Here is a 15,385-nt window from a genome sequence, read left to right as displayed (position 1 = left end):
CATGTAAATGAAAAAGCAAATGTAGGATGTATTCACTTCTCATGTTTTTTTGTATGTGGACCCATGCAGCATTAACACTCTGGGCTGCTCTGCTTTATTCTGGCTGACTGTGGGTGGTGTGTGAGGCTTTGATTACATCAATATGTAGCAATCCACAGCCAGAAAGTCTGAAACTGGAATATCTCGTGTTCGTTTGGTTCTTTGATTTTATTTTTTTGGATTCATTGTAATGAGCAGTCACCAGACCAAAACATCAGTAACTTCTTTTTCTATTTTTGTTTAGGCAATGTTTTTGAAATTCCTCTTTTCTACAGTATCTGCATGGCAACTATGGTATGATTAAGATTAGGAAAAAAATCTTCTGGCAAAATAAGTAAGGTATGTAACTACGTATTCCTATAGATACTAGCTGAGTCAGCTCCAACTATGGATTCAATTGTTTCCCTGAGACAAGGGAAACCCTGGCTATAACACAGATCTAACAGAGTTTTCTCATGCATTATGAAACTACTGTTCATAAAACAAAACCACATGGAGGAATAAACATCTCTGTTTACATCTCCATGTTAACTCAACGTGCACCCCAAATTGCACAAACAACACAAAGCCACAGGGACAAACTGCATACTCACATTTGTATACGTTCATTTATTAAACTCTAGTTCAATTGTGAACCTGTTACTTTCCTGGGCCTGCACAGAAAAACAGATTAACAGCATATAAACAGATTAGAGGGCAGACAAGCACTCTCACTACGAAACACATACGGACAGACAGACACCCTCTGAGGAGCCAAGTGAGGATGTAATCTTAAAATAGCCATGCAATGACATGGCATGGCGACAGTGTTTTTGCTGTGTCACCCTCAGCCCTTTGCCAAATACGGAGAAAATCACCAGCGACTCATGAGGCTGCATAAAGTCCATTACATAAGAGCTGCCCTGGGCATGACTGTCCTAGAGCAAAGACAGGTCACTCTAACATTTTACTGGCTGGCCACAAGCAACTATTTTATGGAGTTATACATGTGATTGAATTGTGTTATATAAGGGTTGACCCAATTAACCCCATCAAGGGCTTTTAATGCTTCTGTTTAGGGGAATAAAATCATGAAATGTAATGTGGATTACTTGGAGAAAACAAGATGGCACAAAAGCCTGAAAACACTTCATTGACGACTCTCTCATGGGAAAAAGAAGCTTAGCCTCATTCAAAGATGTGGAGCTGTGTGTGTGTGTATGTGTGTGTTTAAGCCCCTTATTAGGGCTATTCCTGTCTGTGCCGACTGTAGCACACAGGTGCTTACATGAGCTTAAGGAGCCGAACTGCTCTGACTGACTAAAACATTGTATGTGTGTGTGTGTGTGTGTGTGTGTGTTCAGACTGACCTCACACACTGACATTCAAACAGAGCAGAAGGCCAGATGACACTCACATTATGAACTCTTCTGCGTCATCTATACACTCCACACTCTCTGTGCCTCTCACACTCACACACACACACACACACATACACTATCACACTCATATGTACTTGCTCATTAGGTGGAAATTACAGGGAAGGGTGTATACATGTGCGTATATATAGGCCTACTCTGCAGATGGAGTGTGAACGGTGAACATGGATTAATTAACACATATAGCAGGCATGTGCATACAAGCTCATCAATCAGCATGCAAATGATCCCACCAACACATTGGCAAGGGAGATATGGCACCCATAACCATGCGCACGCACACACACACGCACACACACACACACACACACAAAAGGGCACACAAAAAAACTAATCAGGCAGAAATTATAGTCAAGTGAAAGTCTCTCTATGAGTGCGAGTGTCATTATGATGAATAGAAGAGTGCAAATGTGTGTGTGTGTGTGTGCGTGTGTGTGTGTGTATGTGTGTGTGTTGTATTTGTCATTCCTCATCTCTACCCCAGCAGCATTTTTTAAGGCCTAACTCTGTTAACCTCCATTACAGAGCAAAATCCCACTGGTGCTTTCTGGAAAAAGTACTCATTGCTAATGTGATTTGGGCATACACATACACACACACACACACACACACACACACACACGCACACACACACACATACAGTGAAACAGTCCATAAACTCAATGTGTCCAGTCACTGGCTGCCCCGGTGAAAGACAGCAGGTCCATTATTTTTTAGGTGGCTGAGTTCAAAAGCGCAGAGGGAGTCTGAGGTTCACAGCAGAGGCTGCAGCAGTGCTGTAGACCCTCACATGTCTCGCTTTAATGTCACCACATCAGATTCAGCCAGCTGTCTGTGGTCCATTTGTTCATTTCTGGTTTTGGCATTCAATCCATCTTCTTTTTTCCCACAGTGTTAGCATCTATATCAGAATTTTTATCTCCTTTATACAATCTAGTCCTCAGTATAAAAGGAATATTTTGATGTTTTGGGAAATAAGTGTATTTGCTTTCTTGCCAAGAGTTAGATGAGAAGATTGATACCGTCATCTGTATATGAAGCTAGCGCCAGCAAGCAATTAGCTTCAGTTAGTATAAAGAGTGGAAACAGGCTTTGTCTGAAAACAAAATCCACCTACAAGCACCTCTAAATCTCACTAATTAACTCATTATGCCGTATACATTTTTTGTTTGATCAGTAGACAAACCAAAGTGTAAAAACAACAAGTTGTGGTGGAACTATTTCTTAGCCCAGTGCAGTGGCCACTGGTCACCAAGAAAACACATAATTCCCCTTAAAAATATATTTTTACATACATTTACATTGCAGTTTGTGTACAGTTTGAGTAAAAGAGATAATACAGGAAGATTTGACGTTTTTGTTAGTTAGTTAGTTAGTTAGTTAGTTAGTTAGTTTGTTTGTTTGTTTTTAGAATTACAGACAGAGCTAGGCTAACTGTTCCAGTATGCTTATGCTAAGCTAAGCTACTGGTTCTAGTTTCATATTTATCATACAGACATGAGAGTGGTATCAATCTTCGCATCTAACTGTCAGTAAAAAAAAGCAAATAAGCATATTTTCCTAAAATATCAAACTATTCTTTTAAAATGTCTTCAGTGAAGGGGGGCCAAATAGCCAAATGGTTAAGGCACATAACCTCAATGTCCATGCTTTGATACCGGCTTGGATTTTTGTCCCCTTTTTTCCTGTCTGCCTCTTCACTGTCGGCATAAATACTAAAAAGTAATTTTTAAATTGCTATCAGTGCCAAAAATGACATTAAATTTCTCCTCCCTAAAACAAAATGAAAATAGCTGCACACATCACTTCCTCTCATAATATTGATCCTTCATAACAAATAGTAAATACATCTTTATTACATGCTTTTATCACCCCACAATACAATTTTTATTAGTATATTAGTGTGCAAGCTGCCTGCCATCTGTTTGTGTGCATATCCTTGTTGGGTGTTTGTGTTTTTATTTTATCATTTCTTTGTTCACATACATATGTTTATGTGATTTGGAAATGTGTTGTAATTACACTTTGTTAGAAATGTGGACAAATGTATCTCTGGTCACCTTCAATCAGTGATCTGCTTTTTGGGGTACACCTGGTTGTACTGTGGCAGTTTTCTCTATCCCATCACAGTCTGATCATCCTGCAGGCAGGTCGGTGTCATATGAAAGGTAAGTCACATCAGTAGTAGCCTGGAGGTAAAAAAACAGAGGCTTGTGACCAGGAAGTCACTGGTTCAACTCCCCAGGTGAGCAATGTGTTCTCTCCTCCCTTGACAGTTGATCAAGGTGCCTTTGTGAAAATCACTAAACCCCCCATCACATCACTCTCTGGAGCAGTAGAAGGCTGTAATAGTACTACAGAGCTGCTAGTGTGAGCAAATGTGTGTGTCTGTGGCAGGCTGTTAGAAAGTGGTGAGCGTGCTCATTATTCCTCTCAGACTCTGGAGAGTTGTCTATCTTAGACTTGGAAATCTCATTTTCACAACAACACAGAAGTGCTTGTTACAATTAAAACAACTCCCCCACTAATGCTAGTGCCAACAATGCTAGTGAGACTAATGCTAAAATGCGGTAAAGAGGGTTTGGTTTAATTAATAAAGATTAGCCTACTTTTCTACACACCAGAAGAAAGCTAAGGCCTTGACACACCACCATCCAGTTGGAGTAAGTTCTCTTAAGCTCTATTTTTCCAGGAGCCGCTGTGACGTATGTCCAACACGGAATGACACTTTCCTAGAGCATGAATTCATGACATCACTGTCTAATCCATCTTCATCCCATCCTATTCCTGCCAGGTGACCGGCATGGAGTAAAGGAGTGACGGTGACCTCTGCTTCTAAATAAAGATGCTGAACCTTTGTCTGGTCTTTACATAGACAACTACGTCCAACCATATCGTCATGTTGTTTGTTGAGATTTTCTGTGAATGTCTGGCTCATGTCAATGCTATTTCCAGGTCTGTGCTGCTTTCAGCACCTCACAGAGACAAAGTGCTATGCTTGTGATATTTTATTTAGGGATTTTCTTGATACTTTGATGAGAAACAGAAGCCAAAAGATCACAGATGAAACAGCAGCAACGGGTTTAGATGAAAGGGTGACTTTTAATAAAGGACTCTGTGTTTGAATAAAAATGCTTTTTTTTTACTGTGACTGATGAATATGTATAAAAAGATGTATTCAGTCAGAGTACATGCATGTCTTTGTGTATGTGTGATGGTGTGAAAGCACGTGTGATGTGAGAGAGGATTATAGTAGTAGTAGCAGTAGTAGTCCTGACAGTAGTAGGCAGAAAGCTGTAGTACATACAAGGAACACAAACAAAATGAACATCCCTAAAAATCTCCTGCATTTAATACACAGGCTCTATACTCTGTACTCTAGCAGAGGCATTAAAACCTACAAACCCAGACAGATTAATTGTCTTAAATAAGCTCATGGACACGGATAAGAAAAGCCAGAGACATCCTTACCACTGATCTTGCTTTTCAATGTGTCAAGGCATGAGGAGGGAGAAAGTGGGTTAAAGGGAAAAGAAAGATGAAGGCAGAGGGGCTGAAAAAATTAAATGCAAAGCTGCTAGGTTTTTGAGAAGGGATTAGTCCATAGTCCCAGCACACTCACAAATGATCTGAGATGCAGTTTAAGCCCACGTTCTCACATGAGAATTATTATAGGGATGAATAGATTGATGTACAAAGGTCTGAGATAAATTTGTGCTCATGACAATGGGGAAGGTGAATGATTGTTGATCTGACAAGTCTGACCTTGACCTCATCAGCTCACGAATGTGTCAAATAAACCTTTAAAGGGATAAAAATTAATTTGGGGGGGATATGAAGCCTGCACTTACAGTATATCATAGCAAATAACCTTAGCAACCTTTACTCAATTAAAGTTTTGATCTTTATAATTTACATGTTTGTGTCTCAAATGTGGGGACCACATCCTAATTAGCTCCTTCGTTCAACTCTTAAAGAGGCACTCCAGAGATTTTGTATTACACTTCTATACTCACAAGAGACAGATTAGAGACAGAGGCTGTACTTTGGCACAGAGCTGCTATGAGCTGAAGGCTAAAGTCATTCTAGCGTGCTCAATGTCAATGATAACATGCTAATGTTAAGCCAGTATAATTTTACTATGTTAACTATCTTAGTTTGGCAGGTTAGCATGCTAACATTTGCTAATAAGCACTAAACACAAAGTACAGCTAAAGTTGATGGGAATTTCATTAGTTTTGCAGGTATTTGGTCATAAACCAAACTATTGGACATATTAAAACTTTGACCTGATAATGGTGCTGAATAAAATGTTAAGGGATCAACTAAGTTATTAGAATTCATCTTGAGGGGAACATGAATGTCTTCAAATTTCATGGAAATCCAACTCAAAACCCTTAATGTCAACCTCATGTTGGCATCAGGAGATCTCCAGTGTCATTGGAATACCTTGTCTGGTAACCATTAATGTACAAAAGGTTGTGTGAATTAGGATTCATCCTCTGTGCCAAATTCCATGATCTGATTGCTGTGATGATATTTCTTGATTTGTCTGGACCAAAGTGGTGGAGCAACCGATCTACCAACCAACATTGCCATCAATAGTCATGCATGCAAACATTGGTCAAAACTGAAGCAGAGGAGGCTGAAGACTTTTGATACCTAGAATTGGTCAAACAAAAACAAAAATACTGGATCCAATATTTCCCATAAATCAACCAATGGCATATTTTTATTAGACTCTGATTAATTATTACTTTGTAGTCACTGAGCCCAATGCAAGATGACCCTGATGACATCATCAGGGTTATTTCTTCAGACTTCGGAAAGTTCCTTCCTAGAGCCACAGAAGACATTATACAGCTGTTTTCACAGGCTGAGTAGTAGTCCCATGACTAGTAAACTGACATTTGTTTGTAAAATTAGTAGAGTGGCTCTTTAATTTTTTCAAGTACAAAAAAGAGGTGACAGAGAGATAAAGTGAGAGAACTGGATCTTTGCCAATTAGGACAAGGTTTTTGTTTTAAAAACTGCTTTTTCCACATGGACTTCACATGCTGCACTTTACTCCTCAGTTCTCTTCATTTCTCCGCACGTGTCTGCCCTGAACTGACAAAGTGCTGACGTTGTAAGAAAGTCAGCAGTTTGCTGCCAATCTAAATTTGGCCAGCTCACGACTGTGCACTTTAAAATAAACCCCCCTCTCTATCCCAACATCCACCCACATCCTCCCACCTTAACACTCTAGAGACTAGAGCCCAAGCAACAAGGCCATTATAAATTCCCTCCCTTGTAATTTCTGAACGTCACACAGGTACAGCTCGCAGTCACACTTGCATATCTACAGATGCAGGAACACTCAGAGGCTCACATATTCACTGATTTTAATGCATGATGGTGCCTGGTGTGGCATGTAAGGCAGTACGGAGGCCTACTTTCAGCCTTGTCTGGAAGGATTGTTTCGAGCATGCATCATTACTGTGAGCAGGTGTTTCTGCTTCTCTCTGCTGCTTTGCTAATTCAGTCATCGTTTTCTCTAGGCCTTAAGGAGACACTTCGTCCAGAGCTGCAGCACAGCCATACATTGAGGGAGCAAGAAAAATGTACGTCCTTTAACCATTTCCAATCTTAAAACCTGCACAAATGTAACTTATTTATGAGGCTGACTGAGTGCATTCTCTGTGAAATGTGTTTGGTTTGGGGCTTGAAAGATGAAAATAGTCAAACTTACATGAAAAACTGTTACATATTTCATGACCCTGTCTTTGCAGGTTTTTCTCAGGTCTAATGAGTTTAGTGGTGATTCACCACAATGCTCAGAGAGGTTCCTTGAGGACAGCCCAAATCTTAATTCCAGATTAATGTGTCCAAAGGCTGAACACTGGCAAAACATTAAAATTATGTCTCAAAATGTCGCGGTTCCAAGAACAGCGGTCTCCCAGCTGTGAGTCAGAGAGAAAGGCCACATCCGACTCCATGACGTAGTGTTATGTAACTCTCAGCTACTGTTGCCACGGACGGTCTATCTGTCAGGACAAGCCATTAAGCTGCTCGCCCTGTGAACACAAGTTAACTGGGTCTAAATTCGACAGTTTAGGCTTAGCCAGGCGGTGATCTCTGTTTACTCCAGTTCATTCTGGCCTCAGCTGCAGTTTGAAAGTGCACGGTGTGTGTTTGGTGAACAGCAGGTGTCAAGGGCAAAGCGCAGCAGCCGTGAAGGTAACACACAGCAGGATTTAGGCGTTTGGCACTAAGGTTTGTTGGACACCGCCAGTGAAACTATTATGTGACATGCTGATACCAACAGCATTTCCTCCCTAAGCTGCTACATTACTGCCTGGCTTGGTGTGATTCCAGACTAAGCTCTCCTTGGTTGTGTCCTACCAAAAACACTCCAGTGCCTTCCAAGAGGCTATTTCTACAACAGTCTGCACAGAAACTCCTGTCTAAACGGTGGTTGGATAAGAATCAATGATTCTGATGCTTTCATCATTTAATTAATGGGAGATTTGCAGTATTATGAGTGTCCAAACGATCATACCCTACGGGTTGAAAACAAACCTCCAAGTTAGTCTTTGCAGGTAAAACCAAGGCACACAGCCCAAACTTTTTGTTATAAACATCCTCCACAGCTTATGGCCCATCTTCAGTTTTGACCCCAGTAACATGGTATCTCATATGGCATAACTGTTGGTGTGTTTACAACCTGCAAGAAACATCCAAAAAGTTATTGCACACCAAAAAAGCTTAATGATACATGCGGAGGACCAAAATCTGAGAATATTGAGAAGAACCCAGAAATCCCTCAGACTGTTAGCCACTCGTACTCACCTAATTCAGCAACAGTGTTTTGGTTGATAGACCTTCAGCAGGTAAGATTTGCATCTCATCTGGTAATGAATTTTGTCTAATAATGGTATACCAATCCAAAATGTCGTTAAGTGGGTGAAAAATGCAACTTGCAGCACTGTTGAAGAATTGTTTCAGATACTGGTGATCTGGGAAGACTGGTTTTGAGTAAGAGATCCATGATTTTGAAGGCTTATCAGAAGCCAAAACACTGCAGCAGTTTGCAAGAGATAGTTTGAGTTTATAAGATAAGATTTCACTGCTCTGGATGTTTATCAGGGTGACGATGATCTTTTGTTGTGACAAGCACTAGACAAACAGTAGAAATACAGCATTCACGTTACAAAATATTCTACCAGGAATGTGTCCCTGCACATATTTGGTGAACCAAGTGATGTCACACTGGGCCGGGTTCAACTTCTTAGCTGGACGACCCTGCACTTTGTTGCTGCTGCCCCTGCGTTGGCACCCATCAAAGCAGTGCTGCTGTCTGTCTGAAAGCAGCCAGAATGAAGTGAGTACAAGTGACCAGCAGTGTGCAGGATTTCTCATTTCTTCTCACTTTATTGAGTTTTGACAATTAAAACTACTTGTTTAAGGTAGTTAAAGATGGTGGGTGGTCATTTTTAAGTGTGGGACAAAATCTCCATCTGAAACACTGACTGAAACAAACTATTGTTGACTGCTAGTTGGAGACAGGATACTCCTTTGTCACCCATATACTCAGCCTGACCCTCCTTCAAAGACTTTTTGCAGTGGTTTAAGAATGTCAGTATATTTATAGCGATAGCTTTTTTAGAGACTTATTTACATGACCATATGAAGTAAAAGTAATGTAAACATAGGTCATTCATGCAAGGATTAACAGCATTATCCAATGCAAATCTGGTATTCTCTCCCATGGAATGTGAATACAGCATTTGACATCCAAAGTGGAAATGAAATTGCCTATAAGCCAACATCAGGACCTCATCCAGAGTCATTAAGATTTTGATGAATTACAGTATGTTGGAACGTCATCCTACCCTCCTCCGATGAGGACGGAAAGAACAAAACTGTCCGCGCTGATGGAGACACAAGTTGTGAGAGGCAAAAACAGAGAGAGTGGGAGACAGAGAGATCGAGAGGAGGGATGACTCTGTGCTTCTTTTGTCCCTATCGTACTTTGTAATATGTCAAGTGTAGGTAGCAGGTGGGTTCAGGCAGTGTGGGTTTGAGTCATCCATGACGAGGTGTATGTGTGTAGGGGGGGCAATATAATACAAACTGCCTGTGACCTGATCAAATATCCCACGTAATTGTAGGGAGGATCCAGAGAAACAGGACAAACTGAATTCTGTTTATCAGATTACCACAGGTCTACCTACAGCTTTTCCAAGCTATGTGTGTGTGTGTGTGTGTGTGTGTGTGTGTGTGTGTGTGTGTGTGTGTGTGTGTGTTTGCTTTTGTGTTTAAGTGAGCATCACACTCAATAGTGTTATCATCATGGTGTAAATCATTTCTATAAGGCTGTTTCTGAACCTCTGGAGATGAATGATGCCTCAAGCAGAGTGTGTGTGCACATGTGTGTGTGTTTGTGTGCACAGTATGCATGAGTGTAAGCAGAATCAGAGGGTAGTGTAAGCTGGTATTGGTGTTTTATTATGGTGGTGTCACATAATAGCCCCCCCAAGCTACATTTTGAATGAGACTACTGTGAAGACCCCACGCTGCCCCAGCACGAACACACACAAATATGCACGCACACACTCCAGGGAGCTCACACACCGCTGTACACACAACTGGCTTGCAAATATACACACGTAAGTACACACACCGAAACACCAAAATACACATGGAAGAAGCAGACAGAAAAAAATGCATACATGTAAAACAGCCTGGCAGAAAAAGAAATTCACACACACAAACACACATACACACATCCTAGACAGTGATTAAAGAGCTTTTGTTTGTTGCTGTGTAACACCACATCTGCTGCCATGGGGACTTCAGCACGAGCCAGAAACAATATGGCCTACTTGGCCCATTACACAGTGGCCAGTCATATTGCAGAATACAGACACACACACACACACACACACACACACACACACACACACACACACACACACACACACACACACACACTTCTGCCCTCATTATGCTGGTGGCAACCTCATTTGGTCCCCAACCACCCCCTTCCACACACACACACGACTCCTGCAAACACACACACACACATATGCCCATTATACGTTTTGTATCCATCATCCCCCAAGACCTCAACCTGCATCCCTAAGAACTCCCAGAATGCTTCACTCAGGGTCTCCACTGAGACTCCTCTCTGATTGTGACCTCAGCCCTACCACATTGCAGCTGCTGCATCGTCACCTGGACATAACAGTAATACTTAACACTTTACATGCTTTTTTTTTACAGAGAACATTAGCAAATTGCTTTAATAAGATAAATCAGTGCAAAAATAAACAGAGAAAGCAACAAAAATGAATAAAGTTTTACAACAGACAAACAAAAACATTAACTGACTGCTTTAATCTAGCCAATTGGAAGCTTTTGTTTTGAATTTGGGGCTTTCTTTCAATTATTTTGGCTTGTTTCCAGACTTACATATGCTCATTAAAATCTTAAAACCAGCTGAAAGTTATCCAAAGTAAAGACTAATCCTGCGTTTTTTTCTGTGAACCCTCTGGAGATATTATCATTTTTATAGCAGAGTTTTGCATATGCTTTTTCTTTATTTCTCTCTTTCTCTCTCTCTTTCTCTCTGTCTCTCTCTTGCTTCCCTGCAGGCGTCTTGATGTATATGTCTGGCCCACGGTCAGATGTGCGTGGGTGGAAGTTTGTGTGATGTGCATGTGGCCCAGTCACCCTGTGTGTGGTGGGGTGCGTGCTGCATGTTTGTAGGGGTGAAATGGGGTGGGGGGTCGACCAGCTTGGCATTTTCTGTGATGACCTCTGTGGGGGTCACGTCAGAAGGCAGAAGTTGAAGCCAAATGGCGAAACAAAGGCAGGGCGTGGCTGTGAGTTTTATGGAGCCTGGCGTATGTGTGCATGTGTGTGTGTGTGTGTGTATGTGTGTGTGTGTCCACAGGGATAAAAGAGACACCCTGAGGACAATAGAGGTTATGTGTAGCAGCTGACTAAAGGGGAAATTATTCAAGAAACAAATTAACATTTCACTAGACCACTTGGGACACCACCTATTAATCTCACATAGCCATCATAAAATGATCAGTAACATTTGCCTTTATATACATTCTGTTTCACTAATACAAACCATCATAATACATCTGTTATTTAATGCAGTTCATTCATACTCCTTATGTAAAAGTAGAAATACGATAAAAAAGTGGAATAAATACTCAATTAGAAGTAAAAGTCCTGCATAAATGTTACAATGTAAACAGCAATGTGCTTTGCAATCAAAAGTAAAAGCACTCATTATGCTGAATTTACCCTTTCAGATTGTTATATATCGTATTATTAGATTCATTATTACTGATATAAGAAGGATTTGAATGTAGTTGGCGGAGGTGAGGGTAATTTTAACTACTCTATTTATTGTGGGATAGTTTAATCAGCAGTAGCTCATATTTTATAAACAGAGCCATGTTTTGTGTCTTAATCTGCAAAGAGACTTCAGCCTGTAATACATGTAGTGGAGTGAAAAGTACAAGGTTTTCTATGAAATATAGTAGAAGTAAAAGTATAAAGTGCATAAATAAAGGCACTCCTAGGCAGAGTAAGGGTGTAGCTATATCAAAAGCTTTCATTTAGTGGGAAATACTGTTTTTTAAATGCAGGATGTTTTTGACCTCACAGGGTCTTTATAAGGTGGAAGTAGTGAGAACAGATTGATGACGCCTGTACTCTATATAGACAGTGCACCAGAAGCACATTTTTTCATCACACAATGACATAATCAACAAATAAAAAAATAACAATGATACCAAAATATTAATATCATGAACATAAGATAAAATAATAACCGTGCGAATCATATCATGCAGTATTTTACACCAGTAGAGAAGGTTAAATAATAGTGAATGGTGCAACACAGCTAATGAGCTACGATTGCTTCCTCCATTATGGAACTTCTACACTGTCAAAACTGCTTGATATTGGTCTTGGTCAAGGGGTGCAAATTTGAGGGTCAAAGTTCACCAAACTTGAACTGAACGTGATCTTTATGATCTCTTAGCAGAGAAAGCACAGGTGTAATTAATAACATTTATAAAGATTGCAATCCATTGAGGTGAGCTGGTTCCAGGGTTTTGCTATTGTGTGTGCTGGCATACTGGAACACTTCAAATTGAAGTGAGCCGTCATTAATGTAATTACATCTGTGCTTTTCATGCTACTGTATGATGGGTCAGAATGTCTGCTGTGAAAAATATCCATTGCTGTTTGATTGCTGATAGATAACAAATATATATCAGCTACACGATACACTGCATGAGATAAAGAGGACCACTACATCACATATATAATGAAACAGAATTCCCACAGAATTGTCTTGATATCCCAAAAACACACTGCCTCAGGCCAAAACAGCCTCTGGCAAACACCAATATCACAATTGCAATAAAAATGTGAGAATCTCCACTGATGGTTTTCCCATGCATTGTCAAAAGAGGAAGAATTATTTAGAGGCTCTAATCATGAGAGCCAGCACGGTACATTGAAAGGAGCACCACACAAGCGTACAGTATATCATAACTATGAAAAAGATGGTTCATTGACTTGTGTAATCACACAGTGACAGTGGGTGATGAAAATGATTGATTTCCTCTTTTCATTGTGTAATGAGCAAGGTTTAAACACTACAGTGGGAGAACGCTATTCCCTGCTCAGCACTGCTTGTGTGCCTTTGTGCATGCCATTAACACACATGGGGAAAAGAACATCTCACACACACACACATATACACACAGACGGCTCACATTTTCAACTCTAACATTTAACGACAAGAGAGAAAGAGTAGGGTTGTCTACAGACTCAGATAATTAAACCAGAGGGAAATTATAACAACTCTCCCCCCTCCCAACCCCCCCTCCACACCCCACCCTATCTCTTTCTTCTCTTTCTATCTTTCTGTCTTGTTCACTCCCACTCTCTACTGCTTGTCAGCAAATCAGCCTGGCATCAGATGAAAATGGCAATCCAAAAAAAGGAGAGAGAAAAGAGGGGATGTGCACATGCCGGCAGCTGGGACACAAAGCGGAGATGAAAAATAATATTTTACATCTATTAACTTCCATCTGTGGTGTTTTTTGTTGTTTTTTTTTTCTTTTTGTGCAGTTGTTCAGTTGCCACTGTTGACTGGTGCTTTGCTGAGGCAGGTGCGAGGAGACATCATTGGGCTAATTTATAGTTTCCATTTAGTGTCTTTATCATCCGATTACTGGCCATCACACACACACACACACACACACACACACACACACACACACACACACACACAGATAGCCCTAGCCTTTGTCTTGTGTGTCTTATTACTGTTTGCAACACAGTCAGGCCCTGCTCACCTCCATAGCAAGGCTCTCTGACTTAACTCACACTGTGCGCTTATGCATGTGTGTGTGTGTGTGTGTGTGGGTGTGTGGAGTTAATAGATGTTCAGAGAGCAGTACGTAGGAGTGTTGCTCCCCGCTGTGATGTGGTTTACAATTCATATCTGAGCCCTGGAGTACTGTAGCATCACCAACACAAATCAGCTGTAATGAGATTGGGCCTATTACCCCAAAACACACACACACACACACACACACACACACACACATAGCAAAGACCATTGTCCAGAGAGAAGAGAGAAAGGGTGGCTGACGGAGAATGGGAGGGGTGTTTCCATGGTGACCATGGTGACAGAAGGAAGAGGGGGTCCACCTCCTGACCCTCATTGAGAAGGTGAATGACGGTCACTAAGCTGAGGCAAGACAGGTGGTAGTCACAGTGCTAGAGACAAGAGAGAAGGAGCGAGCGATCAGCAGCTATGTAAGCCCATCATGGCTGTGGGCCGTGTGAGCTTCAGCGGTCAGTCTGAGGCACTTAGCATTAGCATCAGAAAGACATTATGCTAATAGCATCAAAGGCAGCAGCCCCCGCCTTTGTGTTTCCTGCGCCAACCCAAGGGCACGGGAGGATTTTACATTTCAACTGCCGTTCCAGCCCTAAATCCTAAAGCATTTGCATGAACATAAAATAAAAAATATATAAAATGTAATGGATCCAACAAACGATGAAGCATGGCCAAGCCTCTAACGGTCTAACACTCCGCGGGCACAAAGAGGGAAAGCCTCACATTGCCAAGGCGGAGGGTAAAACATGCTAAACTCAGTTCTGTCTGCAGAACAGAAAGCAAAAGTGAAGCCAGAACTTACAGTTTCTGTTCCAGAAGTAGCTAAACCTATTTCAAAATCACATTAACATTTATAGCGCAAATTACTAAAATCCCAGTCCTGCAACATAACCATGTTCCCCTAATGTCTTGTCACGGATGGTACATTTTTAAAAAGTAATGGAATTTTGTTGTTTATTTAGTCTACCCAGCGTGACATACTGATGCCAGTCAAGTGACGAGCTAAAACATCATGATTGTGATGAAGGATGATAGAATTGGGAGGGCCGAACAGCATTTTTTAGACAGCAGAGATTGAGGCTAAGAACTTGTTAACACCGGTCTAATCAATATTTTTATATTTGCAATGGATCAATTCACCATGTGTAATGGCAAAGGTATCACTTGTAGTGATGAAACCACTGAGAATTATCAGCCAACTCTGCAATTCACCTCAGCTCAACAGAGTGTTTCAGTGTCTTTCAGCTTGTTGTTTTGGTTCACTGCTCTCTTCACCTTCATTTCTAGCCACAGCAGGCAGCATTTTTCTATCTGACTAGCACCAAATGGCTAACAGACAATATTAGCAATTAGCTGGTGAACATAGTGGAGCATTATCAGTGAGAGCCTCTTTGCCAAAGAGAGCTAAAAAGACGGTTAATACTTGACTTACATTCATCAAATGACAAAAAAAAGGACTCCAAATGAACACTAATGTTGCTCTGCTGGACGTGTAAATAAG

Source organism: Thunnus thynnus, chromosome 15 (assembly GCF_963924715.1).
Source record: "Thunnus thynnus chromosome 15, fThuThy2.1, whole genome shotgun sequence".
Lineage (NCBI taxonomy): Eukaryota > Metazoa > Chordata > Actinopteri > Scombriformes > Scombridae > Thunnus > Thunnus thynnus.
Note: the sequence above shows the minus strand (reverse complement) of the source record.